We start from the raw sequence: 21,575 nt of genomic DNA, 5'->3' as shown, positions 1-21,575 counted from the left end.
CGCCTTGCAGGTCAAGGGACACTGATTCGATCCCTGGCCCTGGAAGATCCCACACATCACAGAGCAACTACAGAGTCCCGGCTCTGGAGTCCTCAAGGCCCAGCTGCTGAGCCCAAGCGCTGCTGCGACTGAAGCGCCCGCGCATAGAGCCCGAGGTCGGGCGGAGCAATGGAGACCCCGCCTACAATAAATACATAAAAGGAAAGCAGGTATACCAATAGTGGTCGGTGCTTTTTCTACACTAGCAAAACCTGAAAATGACCCAAATGTGATCAACAAGAAATTGGCTAAAAAGAAAATTGTGGCAGGAATTCCCAGGCAATCCAGTGGTTAGGACTTGGCACTTTTACTGCCAAGGCCCTGGGTTCAATTCCTAGTGGGAAAGAACTGCAAGCAGTGAGGTGGAGCCAACAATAAAATAAAAACTTAAAAATTGTGGAATAGTTATCCAGTAGAATGTTACATAGTAGTTTAAAACAAAAAATTATAGCTATATGCAACACTGGATCAACCTTGGCAATAAGATTGAGTGAGAAAAGCAAGTCCAAGGAGATTATGTAAAGCATGATACACTTTCATAAAGTAAAAAATATATTTTTATATGATATATATAACATACGCATCTATGATTTTAAATACTAATCAAAAAAGACAAAGAGAATGAGAAACTTTATATATGATACATATATCTAAATGTGACAATATTAATAAAATTTCTAATAAAGTATTAATCAAAATTTAAAAATAATACTTGTAAAAAGCAAAAGAATGAGAAAGCCCAGACTCAGGAGAGTGGTTATCCCACTTGAAGAAAGGAGGGTGGGAGAAGGATGGAGGAGCCCAGAGGAAAATGTAAGGTATTGGATGATGACTGATGGACATTTTAAATCTATTTTTAATAATAAAATAGACAAGAGGGGACATACCTGGTGGTTCAGTAGTTGCTAACCTGCCTGCCAAGGCAAGGGGAACGGGTTTGATTCCTGGTCTGGGAAGATTCCACATGCCACTGGGCAGCTGAGCCCGCATGTGTGTGTGTGTGTCCCATACACGTACTTATTTGTGTCCGACTCTGTGACCCCATGAACTGCAGCCCTCCAGGCTCCTCTGTCCATGGGATTTTCCAGGCAAGAATATTGGAGTGGATGGCCATTTCCTTCTCCAAGGGATCTTCCCCACCCAGGGATCGAACACCAAGTCTCCTGTGTCTCCTGCACTCACTGGCAGGCAGATCTTTACCACTGTGCCACCTCGGAAGCCCAACTGAGCCCATAAATCACAACTATTGAGCCCGCACACCCTAGAGCCCATGCTCTGCAACAAGAGAAGCCCCTGAAATGAGAAGCCCGCGTACTTCAACAAAGAGCAGCCCCCACTTGCTGCAACTAAATCAAGACCATGAGTAGCAACGAAGACCCAGAGCAGCCAAAAATAATTAATTAATTTTAAAAAACAGACAAGAGAGCCATTGTGAACCAGTGACACATGTGCTTGAACAAGGGTCATGATGACGCCACTGAAAGATCCCAGAGTCCGTAAAATAACTTAAAATAAGAATGCTAGGTAAATATTCACATTTTGACAAGCACTACAGAGAGCTCAACACCTGTCGTATCTCACTGACTGCTCAACAGTTTTGTGAGTGGGAGATCACTACTGTCCCCATCTTATGAGTGAACCGAGGTTCGGTCGCTTGCCCAGGGTCAATCACATGGGACCCAGGTCACTTCCCTGGGCCTCACCTTCCTCCTGTCAAAGGAGGCAAGATAGATGACTTCCTTGGCAAAGAGGAAGTGTTTAATAAGTGTTTGCCTTAATTGAGAGGGGCTGTGTGGGCATGTTGGAGGGAAACTGGTGGGAGGCTAGGGGACCCAGATAGAGTCCCACCATCTCCCTCTGAGATCTGGGAGGGTCCCCTTCCCTCTCTGGGCCTCAGCTGCCCACTCTGTGCCTGGAGAGGACTGGTACCAAAGGTTCCTGCTTTAAAAGTTTTCAAGGGGCCATCCAACAAACAGGTCACCCACCACCTACGTGCCCTGGCAGGCGCTGCTGACTCTCCCAGAGTAGGGTCAGAGGTCTGCAAGCTCCGGGTCTAAGCCCAGCTTCTGAGGTCATCTCCTGGCCCCCTCCCCTCACCACTCTGACCTTCTGTGCTCTGCTCTCTTCCCCCAGGGATTTTGCACCTCCTGCATCCCCCCGCCCCCCAGGTCTTCCTCCTTCTTCAGGTCAAAGGTCACCACCTCTGAACCCAGTCCCTCACTACACCCCAGTCCCTCACTACACCATTTCACAATCCTGTTTCTTCTCTTCACAGTGCTCGTCGTTGGCTGAAATTAACCTAATTTTTATTTATTATTTACTTTTGAATTTTTTATTTCATTTAAATTTTTATTGGAGTAGAGTCTCAGGTGGCTAAGTGCTAAAGAATCTGCCCGCCAAAGCAGGAGACGTAGGTTTAATCCCTGGCTTGGGAAGATCCCCTGGAGGAGGAAATGGCAATCCATTCCAGTATTCTTACCTAGAAAATCCCCTAGACAGAGGACCCTGGCGGGCTCCAGTCCGTGGCACACAGTCAGAGTCAGAGGTGACTTAGCGATTGAGCACACACACACACAGTTGATTTACAATGTTGTGTTAGTTTCAGACGCACAGCAACACAACACTTACACACGTCAGTTATACGCACACGCGTATCTACTCTTTTTTAGATGCTTTTCCCACATAGCATCTTTTTTAGATGCTTTTCCCACATATGCAGATACAAATATCAGTCATACAGACACATGTATCTACTCTTTTTTAGATTCCTTTCCCACATAGGTCATTACAGAATATTGAATTGTTTCCTGTACTATACGGTAGGTCTTTATTAGTCATCTATTTTATATATAGTAGTGTGTACATGGATGGACCTAGAGATTATCATACTGAGTGAAGTCAAAGAAAGATAAATATCATATATCATTCATTTATATGTGAAGTCTAAAAAAAAGGGCACAGATGAACTTCTTTATAAAACAGAAATGAAGTCACAGATGTAGAACAAGTTTATGGTTACCAGAGGGTAAGGGGGGTGAGGGATAAATTGGAAGGCTGCGATTGGCATATACACACTGCTGCATACAAAACCTAGTTTTACTTTATGGTCTTTAAGGCTCCAGGAGGGAGGAGAGTGTGGTTCACTCCTGTATCTCCGCCTGTAACTCTGCACGCCTACAGAAGATGCTTAAAAAAAAAAAAAGATGCTCAGCATTTGCTGGAAGGAGGAAAAAAAAAAAGAGTGATGCCGTCTCCTGCGGAATTTGTGGTCATTCCGCCCAGGGATTGGTTAGGGAGACTCCCCTGGTCCCACAGCTCTTAAACTTTCCTTCATCCTGTGCCACCCGGGACTCTTGTTTACATGACCATCTCCGCACACACTGGGTGATCTTTGAAGGAAAGGCTAGACCAGGCTCATGTGTGAATTCCAGCATCCAGTCTTGGGCTGAGCAGGCAGCTGGGCTAAGGAAATATTCATTGAGTGAATGAACGAATGTTCTGCACCCATCTTCCCGCTTCCTGACTCTGCTTCCTCCTTTCTACAGACCGACAGGCGCCAAGAGGTCACACCCAGCTGACAATAAAGGCCACCCCAGTGTGAATTTCCTGGAGGACAGTCCCCCCTTCCTCCAAAAGGAGTCACTCCAGACAGCGAGGTGACAAAGCGCGAGAGCAGCCCTGCCTCTGTCACAGAAACCGTCTGGGGCCTGCCCAGCAAAGCCAACGGACGGGGGTTTTCTGTCCATCTCAGCCTCACAAAGGACAGCAAGCCGCGGGACCAGGAGGCTGGCAGGCCTGCCCCGGAGCCCGAACGGGGGGCCTCTCACACCGAGCTCCGACTGGCCGTGGGCCAGCGGGGAAAAACACTTGATTATTCAAATCATGTAGCCACTCAAGAGGAAATGATCTGCTTCCTCCAAAAGCACGAAGTGGGGCAGGCAGACCAGCCCAGGGACTTGGGTGCCAAAGGGGGAAATTGCAAAGTTCTTGCACAAACCAGCGCGCTGAGATTTCCCACCCCAGGCAGACTCTGGAAACCTGAGATGGAAACTCAGGAGGGTCAGGCCTGAGCCCTGGACAGAGGCTGGGGCCAGTCCCCCACTGAGGATTCGCAGTTAGCAGTAGCTTCGGCCAGGCTGATTGCCTGCCCTCCTCCTGACCCTGGTTCTGGAGACAGCAGGACCGCCCTGCGGTGTCCCCCCACCCCTATTTGTTCCTGCCTTCACCCAGGAATCACACCCAGGAATCACACAGGGGTAGATAAACTCCACATCCTCAGCTCAGGGGGCCGGCGAGTATCCCGTGGTCTATTCCCGGTTTTTGCTCACTTCTTGCCTTGCACCCCCTTCCCTGAGTTGGGCTCCGGAAGAACCATCAGGTTCAAGAAGAGTTTAGGCATCTGGCCTGCAGAGTTTTATCTAACATTTATTAAGTGATTAGGCACCCACACTCCAGAGCCAAGCTGCCCAAGTTCAAATTCTGGCTTAACCATGTCTGAGCTGCCTGACCATGGGCAAGTCCCTTTCCTCTTCCATGCTTTTTCACCTGTAAAAACAGGGATCGGAGTACCTACTCTGTTAGAAGTTTAAGAGGATCAAGTAAGAGACTTCCCTGGCAGTCCAGAGGCTAAGACCCCATGCTCCCAACGCAGGAGGTGCAAGTTCGATTCCTGGTCAGGGAACTAGATCCCACATGCTACAACTAAGAGTTCACATGCCACATAACAAAGACCCCACAAGCTGCAACCAAATAAATAAATAATGTCTTTTTTTTTTTTTAAGAGGACCAAATGGAAAAGGGTATGTAAAATACTTACTTAGTAGGCTATACATGGGGCATTCAGCAAATGACAGCTCTTAGTACTACTAAACAAATTAAGATTGTTCAGAGGCTCGCCTGGATCTCTGCAGCACACATCCTCAGGACTGACCCTTCTTCTCTCACCAGAGCCAAAACCATTTGGCCCAGAGCAGACTGACAGGCAGAGGGGAAAGGCCCCAGGCTCTGGCTCGAAACCCCAGCCACACCACTCATCAGCTCTGCAAACCCTGGGCAAGTTACTTAACCACACTGAGACTGGTTTCTGCCTCTATGTACTATAAACCAGAACAGCACCTCCCTCAGAACTGTCACGAACCTTCCCCATCAGGAAGGATGCTAGGCCCTGCTGCTGTCCACTGTGAGCAGTGCCCGGGGAATTACGGAGCTGACACGTGCCCGGACTGCCCCAGGCAGTGGTGAGGTGATCGACTGGCTTCCTTTTCTGGAAACTTCCGTCCGGGCTCAGCTTTCAGATGTGATGTGGGGAAGCCTCCCCAGGAAATAGTCCGCTCCGAGGGCCATGTAATACCAGTGCGGACCCTGACACAGGCCTGCCGGCCAACAGGCAGCCCTGAACACAGGCAAAAGCGTACTGACCAGCAGGAAGCTTCGATGAGCGCTTCCTTACGAGAGGAGGCGGCCAGGATTCACACACCCAGCTGCCATCACCAGGACAAACGAGCTCATTTCTCTGTTTCCTCTTCCGTGGGGTGGGGGTCATCACAATACTCACCTGCTGGGAGGATTAAAGGCGTTCCTACATCTAAGGCACTTGGGGCACACACCCAGCTGCCATCACCAGGACAAACGAGCTCATTTCTCTGTTTCCTCTTCCGTGGGGTGGGGGTCATCACAATACTCACCTGCTGGGAGGATTAAAGGCGTTCCTACATCTAAGGCACTTGGGGCAGAGTCTGCCCCTCAGGAAGCACGAACTGATGCTGTTACAGTCATTCATGACTGCGCTCCTTTCTTCCACGAAGGCTTTCTCAGCCTCCCCAGCAGACTCAGGCTCCTCCTGGGGGCTTCAGCACGGGGCAGGATCCGCTCCTGTTACACGGATGACGATCACAAGACCTACCATGTGCTCGGCACCCGATTAAGCAGTTTGTTTTTTTTTTTAGTTTTTTTATTTCAACTGCGCTGGGTCTTCATTGCTGCCCACGGGCTTTCTCGGGCTGTGGTAAGCGAGGGCTACTGTTTCTTGCAGTGCGTGGCCTTCTCGTTGCCGAGGCTTCTCCTGCCGCAGAACACAGGACTCTAGGCAAGCGGGCTTGAGCAACTGTGGTGCATGGGCTTTGCTGTTCTGCCACAAGTGGAATCTTCCCAGACCAGGGATCGAACCTGCGTCCCTGCATTGGCAGGCGGATTCTTATCCACTGCGCCACCAGGGAAGTCCCATGTTAAGCATTTTATATTCATGGAGATGTTTCTTAATCAGGGGGCAGAATGACCCCTGGACTCACAGACCATTGGCTCTGGGGCAGGGCATTCTGTGCTATGGAAAGAGCTTTGGGGAAAGTGGTCACCGTGTTCCATAGGTCAGAATACATGTGTCTCAGAAGGTATGAAAATATTTGCACTTGGTACCGACTATGGGACCTAGGAGACATTACTTACATTTTTTGGAGTTCGGCTGTGAGGATAAGTGAATATGTATAAGTAAAGCACTTAAAACAGAGCCTGATTCATGACTTGTTTAAAGCAAACATCTATTGATATATGTGTCAATCACTCCTCCAAATACCTCTCATGGACATGTGGGAAAACTGAGGAACAGAGGCATTATAAGGTCTTTGCTCCTAAGGGATGTTATTCTCTGTAAGAATTCACTCATTCATTCACCATATATGTATTAAGTGCATACAGAATGTTTGGTACATATATTATAGTACATTCGGTACATATAATAGATTCAGCAAATGATGGCTGTTCCTGGCTTGAGGTTATTTGGCACTGAGGGTACATCTGTGAACAAGTTGGACAAGAGGATTGGTCAGAGGTATGACGCTGGGGAAACTCACACCTGACTAAGGTCTGAGCCACCAATAGGGAAACTGGCCCATCCTGCTGCCAATCACTGACCAATCAGTGATGATTATGAGCTGATGTCATTGGTAAAAAAAGAAGATGCAGATATGGGAAGGGTAGCCAGGCTCAGCCTGGAGTAGCTCAGGCGTCACGCCCAGCAGGACAGCGCTCCTGGCTTTCCCCCTTTCCCCGGGGGAACCAAGCCCGCCTGGGCTGTGGGAACCCTTGCCAGGCGGAGCAGCCTTTCACTACGGGAACGTCCCCGGACACTTGCTGGAGGCAGGCACCTTGTGAGACACTGGGATTCACGAATGACTCAGATGGGGTTCCTGCCCTCCAGGAACTCACGCAGGGCCAGACACTACGAGGATGATCAGATGACAAAGGGCTGAAGATTTCCAAGCAAGATCTAGAAAAGCAGTGATGATGCCAAGTGGCGACACAGGCAGGGAAGACACTGCAGAGGCGGGGACGGCAGGGTTAACAGTGAGGACGTGCAGGCCGGGGGACACACCTGGGGAAACATCACGAGCCTGGGATCCCGACCTGAGTCGGGGGGCTGGTTCTGCCATCCGCTTGACCTGAGCCTGTTTCCCTTCTGCAGATGAAGATAATACTTTATCGGGCTGTTTCCAGGATTCACTGGTTTCATGAATAAGAAAGAGCTTTAAACAATGAAAACGTCTAAGAGCCTGCATCCTGAGGTGGGGGAGAATCAGAGTGACTCATCCATGGTCCAAAGGCGGATTAAAACAGGAACTCATTTTGGTCCATTCAGGATACAGAGTGGGTAACTCAACCCCACCTCAGCTGCAACACGCCCATGTTCCCACCCTCCCACCCCAGGCTCCCCTGGGCCATCCCAGGACCCAGGGATTACCGTTTCTGCACCATGTGACGCCAGACTCAATTTTCTCACCCCAAACATGGAGACGCCACTTGCTGCGCTCTGCGTGCGTACACCCATCCTTGTGGACGTGAATGGCTCTGCAGGTAGAAGAGCACTTTCCACAGGTGAAGGAACGTCACAGTCACAAAGGACAGACGGTGATGGTGAGCAAGGAGGAGTCAGCAGGAGACCTAGCAGGGAGGGGAGACCGCCGCAGGGCTGCACGCATGGGCGAACCCCAATCTCAGCAACTCCGCTGGTTCACCAGCTGAGGAAACATGGGCACATTGTTTCACCTTTGAGTCACTTCCCTCACTTGAAAAGTGGGCTGTTAGAAGGATTAAAAGCACGAATGTATAGAAAGCATTTAGCTGAGTGGCTTGGTGCCTAACAGATACTCAGGAAATGCTAATAACTCATCATTACTATTACTACTACTACGGATATTATTATGGAGGGTGGGGGAAGGGGTGAGTGGAACTCTTTCCAAGAGGGATCCGAAACCAGCCTTTCTTCTCAGTCTTAACAAGCCTGGGTTGTGACCAGCCCCAGAAGCCCACCCCGCCTCCCCACCCTTCTCTGAGGAGTGGACAGGGACACAGCTGGGTGCTCCTTGGCAGGTCTCCACCCCACACCCGAGGTGAGCTCTGGGGCGGTCTAGCTCAGGGTTCCTCCAGCTTTCCCAGACCAGGAAATAAAGATTAAAGAGCATAGCGACCAGGGCACCACCCTGGGCCTGTCCCTTCTCGTTGCTGTTCACACAATGCCTAAGTCGAATTTGGTTCAGGACGTCTTTCCATTTGCTGCGTGCCAACTCTATTGAGTGAATGATGGCTGCCTGGAGGACTGCGGTTAGAAGGGACCTGAGGTTTAGAAGCAAAGAGCGCAGTGGTTGATTAGTAATGTCTGACATGTATAGGCCCAGAGAGGCAAGAGAACAGCGGTTGATTAGTGATGTCTGACATGTATAACACAGGAGAGGGGGCGGTATGCAGGCCAACTTAGGCCACACATGAACTAGAAATGTCCTAACCCTGACTCCCTGGATCAAGCCACAGCTGTCAGGCAGGATAACCAAAAGCCAAGGGGGAAAAGGACTTGCCCAAGGTCACATAGCTTGAAATGGCAGGACTGGGATTCGAACCCAGGCCCCTCTGGTTCTTTGAGGATGCTGCCTACTACAATCATCCTTTCCTTCCTGTTGACTACAAGAGGGGGGTCCAGGCCAAAGCCCATTGTCTGGGAGAACAGAAGCCACTGTCTAACCAGGAGGGTGCCTATGCTTGCTCCCCTCCCTGACACTGCCCACCCCCAATGACTGCAAACCCCAGAGACAGATGGTTCTACTGAAAACACATATATACAGCAAGGGCTTGTATCCAGGCAAAAATTTGAATCCAAACTCTAATCTGATGGAAGGCATGAAACCTAAATTTGGGTCTCATCCCCACTTTCTAGCTGTATGACCTTGAGAAAGTTACTTGGCTTCTCTGAGCTTAAGTTTTTGCCTCTATGAAACAGGATAACAAGTTAAATAAGGTCACTAAAAGTGATTTGCTCAGTTCCTGACAGAGTTAAGACCTTAAATCAGGGGTCCTCAACCTCCAGGATCTAATGCCTGATGATCTGAGAGGCAGTTGATGTAACAATAATAGAAATAAAGTGCACAATATATGTAATGCACATGAATCATCTGGAAACCATCACCACCAACCCTCCCACCCTGCCATCCATGGAAAAATTGTCTTCCACGAAATCAGTCCCTGGTGCCAAAAATGCTGGGAACCACTGCCTTAAATGTTAGTTGGAAGGATGAGGTCAAGGGGAAGAATTAAAACACACAGCATTTTCACAAAAGTGAAGTCAAGTGATGAAGGCAAGAGCTCAGATAAGCTGTTAAGAGGAATCTATTTATCGCTGATTATCTTGATAGGCTAACTAAAGCTGAAATATGAATTACTAGATTTGATGATTTCAAAATAAGGAACCAAACTCTTCTAGGAAGACAGACTGTGTCATTCATACCACAAAGAAGGAAGCAGCCTTGAGTGGGTGGATTGGAAATGGCAGGGGATGAATGTGTGTATTTCCCACTTCCCCGCGGGGTAATTCTGTGCCTCAGCTTCCTCATCTGTAAAGTGGGAATAACTGCACCTGCCACACAGGGGTGCTGTTGAGACTAAATGAGCAGTTCCAGGAGAGGCGCTGAGCACATCTGCCTATATGGATGGCAAGAGGGGAGCTGGCTTAATTAGGCAGAAAAGACAGGGCAGCTATAGTGGTGCTAAGAAGGAGTGACGGGAGCGGGCCCTCAGAGTCAGCTGACACACTTTCTAGCCAAAATGGTGGCAGATGAGAAAGTTATTAACTCTTGTATGTTAAGAGGCCGGTGACTCGGAGAGGCCACGCCTGACACAGCTGAGTGACAGTCAGCCTAGAGGACTACAGGACGGTGACCTGACCGCCTCCACCTGACATCTGCCAGAGTGGCCACACTGTTGTTCTGTAAAGTAAAAGGTCACTCAGAGAAGGCAAGAACTTGACTGAACAGAAAGTCACACCGCAGATCCTTCTAAAGGTGGGACTTATGTTTTTTTCAGATAAAAGCCACCTAAACACTTTTTTTTTTTAAAGAACATCAAATGTTTCCTGGGCTTTACCTGGCAGCTTGCAGACCTGGCTGGGTGAAATGCATCCACTTGAATCACAGACTGAGATCCGGAAGGATGAGAATGCTTCTCTCGAACGAGCCTGGGGTCAGCACCTCACCACAGGGTTGCTAAGGAAATAGCCTCAGTCGCCCCTCCCCTCTCTCCCTTCCCAGGTCAGCGCAGGGTGACCGAGGCACCAAGGGGAGGGATCTGGACCCGAGATATCCTTTTGGAGCCTCAATTGCAAAACAGCAGGGTGTGAGGGACAGGGGAGGTTCAAGGATGAATTGGAAATTGCCTGGTACCCAGTGGGTGCTCACAAAAATGCTACTTCCCACACAAGGTCATTCCTGAACTCCTCTGCGGGTGCAAGGACCAGGGGCCCTGTGGCTGCTATCAGGAATCAGGGCTCTCCCAGTTCACCCCAGAGCAGTTTGCTTGTGGAGACCTTCTAGAATCTCATGCTAGGCAGCTGCCTCCAGAGTCTTCCATGCTCAGTCGCTAAGCTGTGTCCAGCTCCTTGCTACTCCAGGCTCCTCTGTCCGTGGGATTCTCCCAGGCAAGAACACTGGCAGGGATTGCCATTTCCTTCTCCAGGGGATCTTCCCGACCCAGGGATCGAACCCACATCTCCTGCATTGGCAGGCGGGTCCTTTATCACTGAGTCACCAGGGAAGCCCTCCAGAGCGTTTACCACGAACTTTAACCACAAGGCTTCATGGCTTTCCTCACTGTCCTCAAGCTCAGACACGGCGATTTGGAGATTTGTGCTGCAGCTGTTATGCTGCCTGTTCCCCTCGGGCCTAGACCCCTGAAGAAGGGAATGGCAACCCACTGCAGTATTCTTGCCTAGAAAATCCCATGGACAGAAGAGCCTGGTAGGCTATAGTCCATGGGGTCGCAAGGAGTCAGACACAACTGAACAACTTCCCTTCACTTTAGGCCCCCAGAAAAGGGGAAAAAACAGACCGCTGTGGGTTCAGAGTGCAGGATGGTGCTTCCTGTCTGTGAAGCATCACCAGTGCACAGGCCCGTCGGGAGACTAGGTAAGGTGGTAGATGTCAAGGGAGTCCCTTCCCTGAGGGGGCTGCGCAATCTCTAGTCTGAAGCACCCAGGGTTGCCTGTCCCCAAGGGGGTGGACCCCAAGCCAGCTCCCCAAGGACTGACAGGCTGATGCTCGGTCAGCCCCCAAACTCCCGAGCCCTTAGCCCCTTCCCGGGACCAGCAAAGCAGGAAGAGAGCATCCTCGTCCTGGCTGACATGTTCCAGAGATGATGCCAGGCCCCGGAAGAGGGGCTGGGGTCCGTTATGCCCCACATTCCGCCCCCGAGCCTCGTGACGGCCAGCCGGAGCCACATGCACCTAGCTCAGAAACTGCAGACTCAGAAGGCAGGCCGGGAATGGCAACGAGACGAACGGGCTGGGTGTGAGAGCAGGGCGCAGAGGGGACTGTGGTCAAGAGGATGGGCCAGCTGCTGATGGGCTCCAGCCACGGCGGCCAGGCCGGGATGCAGCCCAGCGTGGCCACATCTTTTGATCTTCCCAGAGAAACCAGAACCCTTATTTTTATGTAAAACGAAATTGCCTGTTTTCACAACACCAACAACTAAATCCAAGTTTTAAATCACTACAGGAGTCAACAATTCCCCTGCCCCCACCCCCTGCTGCCTCAGGAGGGCAGGTTGCAACTGACCTACCGTAACTTCAGCCACAGATGTTTGAGGACCAACTCAAACTAAATCAGACCCATGCCAAGTCTTAGGGGTGTCCCAAATCCCCAGCTCATGCCCTTCAGGCATCCTTGGATACAGATACGGACACTGAGGCTCAGAGAGGGGAAGTGACTTGCCCAAGGTCACACACGGAGGGCACCAGTTCAAGGGCTTAACCTCTGTCCTGAGTTGCAGACTTTTCCCACCAGCTCACACCATCTGTATCCTTCCTCAACGATTCTTTTTTTTTTTAATATTTCAAAGATTTTATATTCCAAATATCTGTCATATTTTTTGAAGATTCTTTATGTTGAAATTTCACACATTTAATCCATTATTAAAATGTAAAACCGTATTAACAAAATTTGTTTAAAAATGTTATATACTTGAAGACTCTAAGATCCCCTTATTTTTTGTCCCCCAGACCAGAGACATTTTTAGTGGTGATATTTTTTAGCATCTTTTCTGTATCACCTACTATCTACCCATCAATCATGTTTGTTGCTTTCCTCTAAACTGTCTCCCTGCCCCTCATTTTACCAGCAATTCTTTCTTTAAAAAGATAGATGTATATTGAAGATATGCCATGGAAATGATACACACCAAAATCCAGACAGTGGATACTTTTCAGAAAGGTCATGGGAGACCCTGGGTAAGTCTTTACCCTCTCTGAGTGTCATTCTCCCTGGTCTGCAAAGTAGCCAGTTGACAGAAGCAGTCTTTAAATGCCTTCCAACTCTGAAATTCTAGGCATCCATGAGGTCTCTTCTGCACCCAGTACTTTGTGGCCTCAGATGAACATAAAATAGTAATAATAATAATAATGGGGAGGACAAGTCCACGGTAGCCAGGAAGGAACACTACAATTTTTAGTGAAACTTGACTCTTAGTTACTGGAATTCAGAAAGAACGATGTAAATACCCAGGCAGTTTAACCACCATCCGACAGTTAAACAAAAACACATCTGGTTTAACTTCATTTTCCTCAACTCCTCCCCCGCCCCTGCACCCCCTACCCTCATCTCAAATTTTACCCCTTAATTTGAGAAGTCAAATTAAATGCAAACAATTGATTTCATGCCACAGTGAGGTTGAGAATTTCGGCATGGAAAACTTTAAGCATGATGTTTTTCTGGGAGCAATTAGGAAATGTTGGGGGATGGCGTGAGGGGGTGGAAAAATAGGAAGGCTATTCTTGAATGTTCTTCGGACACTGAGCATCAGAGCAGAGTTGCCAGATGCCTACCAGGAGCCCAGCACTTCGAGAGGCCAAGCGAGTTGCTGCAGGTCACACAGCTAGGGTTGGAACCCAAGGCGCTGATCCTAAAGCCATTCTTTTCCCTCCTGTCGAGGCCTTTGTAACCTACATAGGGCCTTCCCTCTGGCCCTCATGGATCACCTGGTAGTGGCCAAAAAATGTCTCACAGAGAATATTAACTTCTCAACAGTTCCCAACAGTGGTCACTTTCAGCTGAGCCATTCAATGGTGAGAAACCATTACAATCTTGCCAACCCTTCACAACTCTGCAAACTATATATTATGAACCCATATGATGGATGATTTCCTCACCTGAGGCTCAAAGAGGGAAAGAAACTTGTCTAGAGTCATACGGCAGTGCTGGAAATGAATCTCCAATCTACTGCCCACAGCTGCCCTCTAAAAGCAATTCTGTGGACTGTAGACTGCCAGTCTCCTCTGTCCATGGGATTCTCCAGGCAAGAATACTGGAGTGGGTTGCCATGCCCTCCTCCAGGGGATCTTCTTGGCCCAGGGACGGAGCCCATGTTTCTGATGTCTCCTGCATTGGCAGAAGGGTTCTTTACCACTAGCGCCACCTGGGAAGCCCTCAAAAAAGGAAGGACATCTCTAAAAAAAAAAAACACCAAAAATACACACTGCACAGCCTAGCTCCAGCCTGCAGAGGACGAGGACCACGACGTAGTGCTGGAAAGCTGAGTTTGCATTCCTGTGGCCACGCGGAGATTCTGAGTGCTGGTCCTCAGCCCAGCTTGCTCACTCTCCCCGTGATGTTCTCTTCAACTCTGAGTTTTGTATTAGTAACTCCAGCTGGACCTATTCAAAGTGAGCACTCTGAGCTATGCCACTGGATCCTTCCCCTGGATTCGGAGGCCTCATCCCCAAAGGTGTGTACAATACCAAGATCATTGGAGCTGGTCACCAGGGCTCCAGCCCCAGCTCCCCAGGTAGCATCTCTTGTTGTTGAACAAGTCACCTCCCTTCTCCAGGACCACTTTCTTCATCTGTAGGACTGCATCCAGTTTGCAGGGCAGGTCGGGTATGTAAGGACCGGTAGGGCTTGAGTTTGATTTCACCTCATTTCAAAGCTGGGACACATCCAGGCAGAAGGGACTGTGGAGGTTAACAGTCCCAGGCCTGTTCCCAGCACCGAGCTCCAGGCTCCGGGCCAAGGCTGAGTCTAGGATGATAGGAGGCGGCACTTGACTGTGAGCAAGAAGGACACCGTGCCACTCAACAACACAACCCATCGGGGAATGGGCAGGGCCTAGGCGGTGGGTGACAGGTTTCCAGGATTCGGGGCTGAGACAAAAACCCTACACCCCATCTCAAGTTTGCATTCTCTGCTGAGGTTAGAGCTGATGAGAGCCAAAATTTTCTTAAGCACAGACACCAGCTCAACACTTTGCATAGGTTAATCATACTATTTACTAATCTCAGCTAAAAGGAGGAGACTGGGGCATGACAGGCAACAAAATTTGTCCCAGGTCACACGGCTAGGTTGCCCTTTTCTGTTAGTGAAAACCAAAGGTTGGCTGATCTGTTTTACCCATGTTACTGCCTGTTAATCTCCTTCCTTGTGAATTGCTTGATTCTTTTTCTAAAGTGTCAGTTTCAGAGCCTGAAAAAGTTTTGTTATACAAGTGTGCAGATGTCTGTGTAATTTATCGCTGCATTCCCAGCACCTAGGACAGGGTTTGGGGTATTAAAATGTTTTTTGAATGGAGACGGCGTTTTGTTTCTGCCCTCAGTTCAGTTTTATTGCTCACAGCAGTCTTATGAGAGAGGTACACTCCCTTATCTTCAGGTGGGGTCACGTATACAGACAGGGGCCATCCCTGAAGCCTATATCTGACTCCAGGGGCTGGGAAGTTGGGAAGCCGTGTCCAAGAACCTGTTCTGCTTATGGAGTTTGGATATATGAAGTTCAGGAAGAGACAAGGAGACAGAGACAAGAAAGGCAGGGGCAGGGAGTGGAGGGTAGGGTGGGGAGGACACCCTGGGGAGGTCGGAAGATTTGAAAAGGACAGGTCTAGGGCGTGGGGGGAGGCAAGACTGAACACCAGAAGAGCCAGAAGGAGGAACCAAGATCAGCCCCTCATCTTAGCAGGGGGATAAGGTTGTAGGGTTTAGAGTCTGGCTTCAAATCTGGGCCTCAGACTTGCTTAACTTCTTCAGGCCTCAGTTTCCCTGTTTGTAAAGGAGATGATGCATGTCAAGCGCCAGAGCCTGGCACGCGTAGGTGTTCAACAAACGGCTGCTGTCAACTTTGCTGGTGTGGAAGCCCACCCCTTGCCTACCAGGGAACTCGGGCCCACCTGGAAGTCTTTTCTTCCCCCCAGAGCCCAGAGGCCCTTTCTGGCCAGAGAACTGCACCCTCCAGAGACCTCCTCCACCCACTGGCCGCTGTAAAGACCCCTCCCCCAGCCCCATTTTGCATTGAAAAAGGGTCTGAAGAGACAATGCGGGGGAAGGCTGGAGCTCCGCTCAGCTACCCGCCCCCCCCCCCCATTGTGACCAGGCTTTTAACCCTTTCTTATCAAGACCAGGCGCCGGAACCCACCCCCGGCCATCCGCTCACCTGCCTACGCCCTGAGATGGATCGCAGCAAACTTCCCCAGCTTCGGGGGGCTCCAGAGCTCGGCCCCAGGGCAGCTGTGCCCACCCACCCCCCCACGACTTCCAAACAGACTCCAACACGCCGGATGTCCGCCCCCCTCCCCGCCCCACTGCGGCTCCCGGACCCAAGTGCCTCCCTCTCTCTACTGTTCCCAGCTCCGGCCCAAACTACTTTTGGAGCCCACCCAGGCAGACCAGCCCCCTCCCCTGGCGGCTGTGCCAAGATCTAGAGGCTGCTAGATGGCTGGCAGTTCTGGGGTAGGCAACCCGAGTCTCTTGATCGCGGACCAAGGGGGCGCCGTAGAAGCCGCTCAGCCACCGGGCACCCGGAGGCGGTGCCGAGACCGAAGACCGGGGTCTCAGGCAGCAGCCGGGAGACCCCAGGGCTGCAGCGGCCGACTCGAGCGCAGTCAGCCCGCCTCGCCTGCTCCACTGGGGCCACGTCCACTTTCTGGGCCGGCCCAGCGAGCCCGCAGGGAGCCGCAGATGCGCGCGAGCGCGGGAGCGGGACAGGTGGCTGGAGGTTCCGAATGGGCTGCTTTGAGCGGTGAGGGGGGGCGCGGAGGTCCCGGCCCGACCCCTGATGTCCAGCCTCGCAGCCCTCTCCCGGCGAGGGGAGGATGCGGAAAGGGGGCCTGGGACGCTCCACATCCCAGGGGTCCCGGAGAGCCAGGAACCAGCGTCGAGTCTTTACCTGCGCGGAGTTCGTGGGCGAAGGTCTGTCCCGGCGCAAGGGACGCGGGGTCGGTGCGCTGGGAGCTCGGACGCGGAGGGGCGGGAGCGCGACGCTGCCCGGGCCAAGTCCCCCGCGGGCTTATAAAGGCGATCGCGGGGCTCGCGCGCGGCCTGGGCAGCCCTCCCCGGCCCCCGCCCCCGGCCCGGGCCCCGGCCCTCCCCGCCCCCGGCCCGCCCCCGGCCCGGGCCCTGCTGGCTGGTCCGGCCGCGCGGCCAGCGCGCCGCCTGCCGGGGAGCCGGGCGCCCTCCGTCTTCCTGAGCCCTGGCTCGGCTCCCGCCCTTGCCCGGGGTTGGGGCGGGCGCCTCCCAGCGAGGCCACGCTCTGTCCTTTCTCTCCGCGAGCGCCGGCTCTGATTCCGTCTCTTTGGGGTTGACCTTATCCTTGGCTCCAACTTCCTGCTGTGTGTCTCTGTGGCTGTGTTTCTCGCGCCCTCCGACTTGTCTGCCTCTCTGTCTGACAACCCACCTGTCTCTGTTGGGACCTCTGTCTCTCCCCATCTCTGTGCACGTGTCTCTCCGCCGCTGTCCACCCGTGTGTCTGACTCTCCTGCCTGTCCCCTCCCGCCCTCCCCCTCCAACCAGACCACTGGCCCGGCCCCCTCTCCGCTGGTCTTGGGTTCTCTCCTCTGCTCGGGCCGAGGAAGCCGAGGGATACCTCGGAGCGGGTGGCTTAGGGAGGGGATCCTCGTCTCCTGGACGGGGGCTGTTCCCTCTCTCCTTAGAGCCAGCCAGGGTTCCTGCTGACCGCATCCCATCCAGAGGTGAGGACCTGTCTACCCAGTAACCAGAGGAGGAAGCCCACACTTTCCACCTGGTGGAATCAGACAGCCCAGGTTCAAGACTCCACCCTGGTAACAAATCACTTGAGCCCTGTGGCAGGCGGTCCCCTTAACCCGCAGAGGTCAGCTGCCCTTATCACAGGTCGTTGTTGTTACTGTTCAGTTGCTAAGTTGTGTCCAACTCTTTGGAACCCCATGGGCTGCAGGACACCAGGCTCCTCTGTCCTCCACTGTCTCCACTGTCCTATGCTGAGAGGCAGACTAATGTGAGACAGTGGTTGAAAAGTGCACAGGAACCTCTAAAAGCTCTAAAAGTTCTAAAGGATAAAGGGAGGCGGCGCAGGACTGGAGGAGACTGAGGCCTGAGCAGAGAAGCTGTCAGTACCAGCAGGACTGGTTGTTGTTTAGTGGCTAAGTCGTGCCGGAGTCACTGAGACCCCGTGGTCTGCAGCACACCAGGCTCCTCTGTCCATGGGATTTTCCAGGCAGGAATACTAGAGTGAATTGCCCTTTCTTCTCCAGGGGATCTTCCTGACCCAGGAATCGAACCCATGTCTCTTGCATTGGCAGGCGGATTCTTTACCATCTGAGGCACCAGGAAAGTCCCGACCCAGAATTCTCTGTCTTACCTAGGACATGCTGACCTTGGGCCAGGCATCTTGCATACATTATCTCCCAACAACTCCATTTTAGAGACGAGAAAACAGAGGCCCAAACAAGCATGAGTTCAGCTTGTCAGTATGACTGGAACCAGAACTGGGAACTAGCACCAAAAACAAAGAGTGTCTTTGTATTTATTTTTCTTTTTTCTTGTATTTTTAGCAACTGATATTGCTTCTTTATTTATGAGTGGTATGAAGTGTCCTTCCCTGACATAAGTTTATTTTTAGAAAGTGAATCAAAGCATTGATTAAATATTATATTTATGTATTCAATGAGTTAGATTATTATGGCAAAAATCATGGAGGTGATAAATGAATCAAGTTTGGGAAACAACACTTTTGCATAAGAAATTGTGAGTGAAGGCATCCAGAACAGAGTCTCAAACCTTGGAGGGGTTCTGTAATTGCTCACAAACTCCAGGGAAGGGGTTAGGGATACAAAGAGGCTTGAGTCAATGTCATTGTCAGTGAGCCAGGGGCATATTCCCAGGAATGAGAAGTCTGTCTGTCCCAGCCTGAACAGAGGCTGGGGGCTGAGGCAACAGCGACTTGAATGGACCCTGTTTCACCAATTATGGGCCCCCATGCCTGCCCTTGACTTCTAATCCCCCCAAAACTTTTGGGGATGGACACTTCTAGTTGCATTACATGGCCAGCATTGGGCCCCCTGTGTCTGGGTGATTTTTCCCCAGGTACCACTGGCTGAGCGCCTAATAATTGATGCTTTCGAATCTGTGCTAGAGAAGACTCTTGAGAGTCTCTTGGACAGCAAGGAGATCACACTAGTCGATCCTAAAGGAAATCAACCCTGAATATTCATTGGAAAACCCGACGCTGAAACTGAAGCTCCAATACTTTGGCCACCTAATGCAAATAGCCGACTCATTGGAAAAGACCCTGATGCTGGGAAAGATTGAAGGCAAAAGGAGAAGGGGACGGCAGAGAATGAGATGGTTAGACAGCATCACTGACTCAATGGACATGAATTTGAGCAAACTGGGAGACAGGCGAGGACAGAGGAGCCTGGCGCGCTGAGAGGGAAGGAACTAAGAAAACGGAAACAGGAGCTTGCCTGGTGGTCCAGTGGTTAAGAATCCACCTGCCAATGCAAGGGACAGGTTCGATCCTTGAGCCAGGAAGATCCCACGTGCCTCAGAGCAGCTAAACCTGCGCCCCACAACTCCTGAGCCTGTGCTCGAGAGCCCATGGTCTGCAGCTACCAAAGCCTGCACACCCTGGAGCCTGTGCCCCACGACAAGAGAAGTCACCGAAATGAGAAGCCCTTGCGCTGCAACTAGAGAGGAACCCCCGCTCATCGCAACTAGAGAAAGCCCACTCACAGCAACAAAGACCCAGCACAGTCAAAAACAAATAGAAAACTGAGGCAGTATCATTAAACCAAAGGTGGTACCGCCCAGCATTACCCAATGCTGACTTCGTGTGAGGCTCTGGTCTGATATGAGGCTTTGTACATATTAACACACCTAATGCTCACAACAACCCTACTGAGTAGGGACTTTTATTTCCACTTTACAGATGAGAAAACTGAGGCATATACGAGCTGTCACTTGCAGAAGTGCCCAGCAGGCTAGTGTAAAGCTCTTTACAGTTGACATCTCGTTGGCTTTTCTCTGTAAGACCGAAGCAGGGTCATTAATGTCACCCTCACTTTTCAAATGAGGAAGCTCTTGGCTCAGAAAGGCTTAACAACTTATTCTTTCAAGAATATTTATTGGGTGCCCGCTCAGCACAGGCACTGTGCTAGGATCTGGCGACAAGTGAACAAGACAGATTTCTGGCCTCCTGGAACTGACATTCCAGTTAAGAAAGACAGATAATAAACAGTCAGCATTATAATTAAGTAAGCTATATAGTAAATTAAAAGAGGATAAGGGAATAAAGAAAGAACTAGAGCAGAGATTAGGGAGAGGAGGCGTGCTGGGAGGGGGGCAGATTGTGGCATAAGAGTGTTCAGGGGAGAGAAGACAGGAAATTCCCAAGCATTCTTTGACAAGGAGACCCAACTCCTCTCTGGAGTGCGTCTGCTGGGAAGCGGATTGTGGACAAGAGGCCAGCGAGCAATATCTCTCTCTGTCTGCTGGGCTTCCCGGGTGGTGCTAGTGGTAAAACAAACAAACAAACAAAAAAAAAACCGCCTGCCAATGCAGGAGACATAAGAGACGAAGGTTCCATCCCTGAGTCGGGAAGATCCCCTGAAGAAGAGCCTGGTGACCCACTCCACTATACTTCCCAGGAGAATCCCGTGGACAGAGGAGCCTGGCGGGATACAGTCCATGCGGTCGCAAAGTGTCGGAGGCGACTTGAAACGACTTAGCACGCACACACGCTCTGTCCCTGCTATGACACGTCAAAGAAGAAGCCAACCATTAAACCGAGGGCAGGGGCGTGCTCTGAGCCCAAGGCCAGATAGAGAAGACGGAAGCCAGGAGAAAGCCTTCCTGAGGCACCCAGGCAGTCAGGGAGAAGCCAGGCTCCTCTGTCCGTGGAATTCTCTAGGCAAGAACACTGGAGTGGGTTGCCATGCCCTTCTCCAGGGCATCTTCCCGACCCAGGGATTGAACCTGGGTCTCCTGCGTTGCAGGCAGATTCTTTACTGTTTCAGCTGTAGGGAAGGCCTGAGCTTTTTTGTTTTTTTAAATCATTTGCTGCTGCAGTTGCTGGTTTTTTTTTTTTAATAATTTTATGTAAGTATTTATTCTTGGCTTGCTGGGTCTCTTGTTGCTGCGGGAACTTTTCTCCAGTGGCGGCAAGTGGGGCCTTCTCCTTGTTGCCGTGTGTGGTCTCTCTGCACCGGCTTCTCTCGTTGTGGTTCCCGAGTTCCAGAGCCCCGGCTCGATAGTTGTGGCTTCATGGGCTTAGTTGCTCCGCAGCGTGTGGGATCTTGGCCGGTTCAGGATCGACCCCGAATCTCCAGTATCGGCAGGCAGGCAGATTCTTACCACTAAGCCACCAAGGAGCCCCTCACCTGAGCTTCTGCGCAGGGCTCGACAGCCCTTCCCAGGACCAGCGCTAGCTTCAGCCCTGGTCCTAGACTTCCCCCTCCGCAGTTCTGCCCGCCACCCCACCATCCCACCTTGAGCCTCATCCTGGCTCAGCCCTCCTCGTCTCGGTCTCAGGCAGGTCTCCCAGGCAGTGCTAACCCAAGCTTCCAGCTCATCTGCAGTCCCAGCCCCCGCGCCCACCCCCAGCAGTCAGCCCTGTGCTCAGTACCCTAAGAAATGACCAGAGTGTCTCCCAGCCCCCGCTGGACTTAAAGGAAGCCTTCCTCACAAAGGCCCCGCCTGCCCTGTGAGAAAACCCCATTGTCTGAGGAACAATGTCTCTATTTTGCCCTTTATTTCTAAAGGGACTTGTGAG

At 51.2% G+C, this 21,575-nt stretch overlaps 1 protein-coding gene across 1 annotated transcript in view; it reads right to left on the bottom strand.

The window, feature by feature from the left end:
- The window catches only part of ALPL (alkaline phosphatase, biomineralization associated), a 62,909-nt gene extending 46,044 nt beyond the window's left edge, over positions 1-16,865 (bottom strand). The window contains exon 1 of the mRNA XM_043444904.1: positions 16,716-16,865. The gene's annotated coding sequence lies outside the window, so the exon portion shown is untranslated. The remainder of the gene's footprint in view (positions 1-16,715) is intronic.
- Between the last annotated feature and the right edge of the window lie 4,710 nt (positions 16,866-21,575).

This window comes from Cervus canadensis, chromosome 24 (assembly GCF_019320065.1).
Source record: "Cervus canadensis isolate Bull #8, Minnesota chromosome 24, ASM1932006v1, whole genome shotgun sequence".
In the NCBI taxonomy this organism is placed as follows: domain Eukaryota; kingdom Metazoa; phylum Chordata; class Mammalia; order Artiodactyla; family Cervidae; genus Cervus; species Cervus canadensis.
Note: the sequence above shows the minus strand (reverse complement) of the source record. Positions and strands in the feature narration are given on the sequence as shown.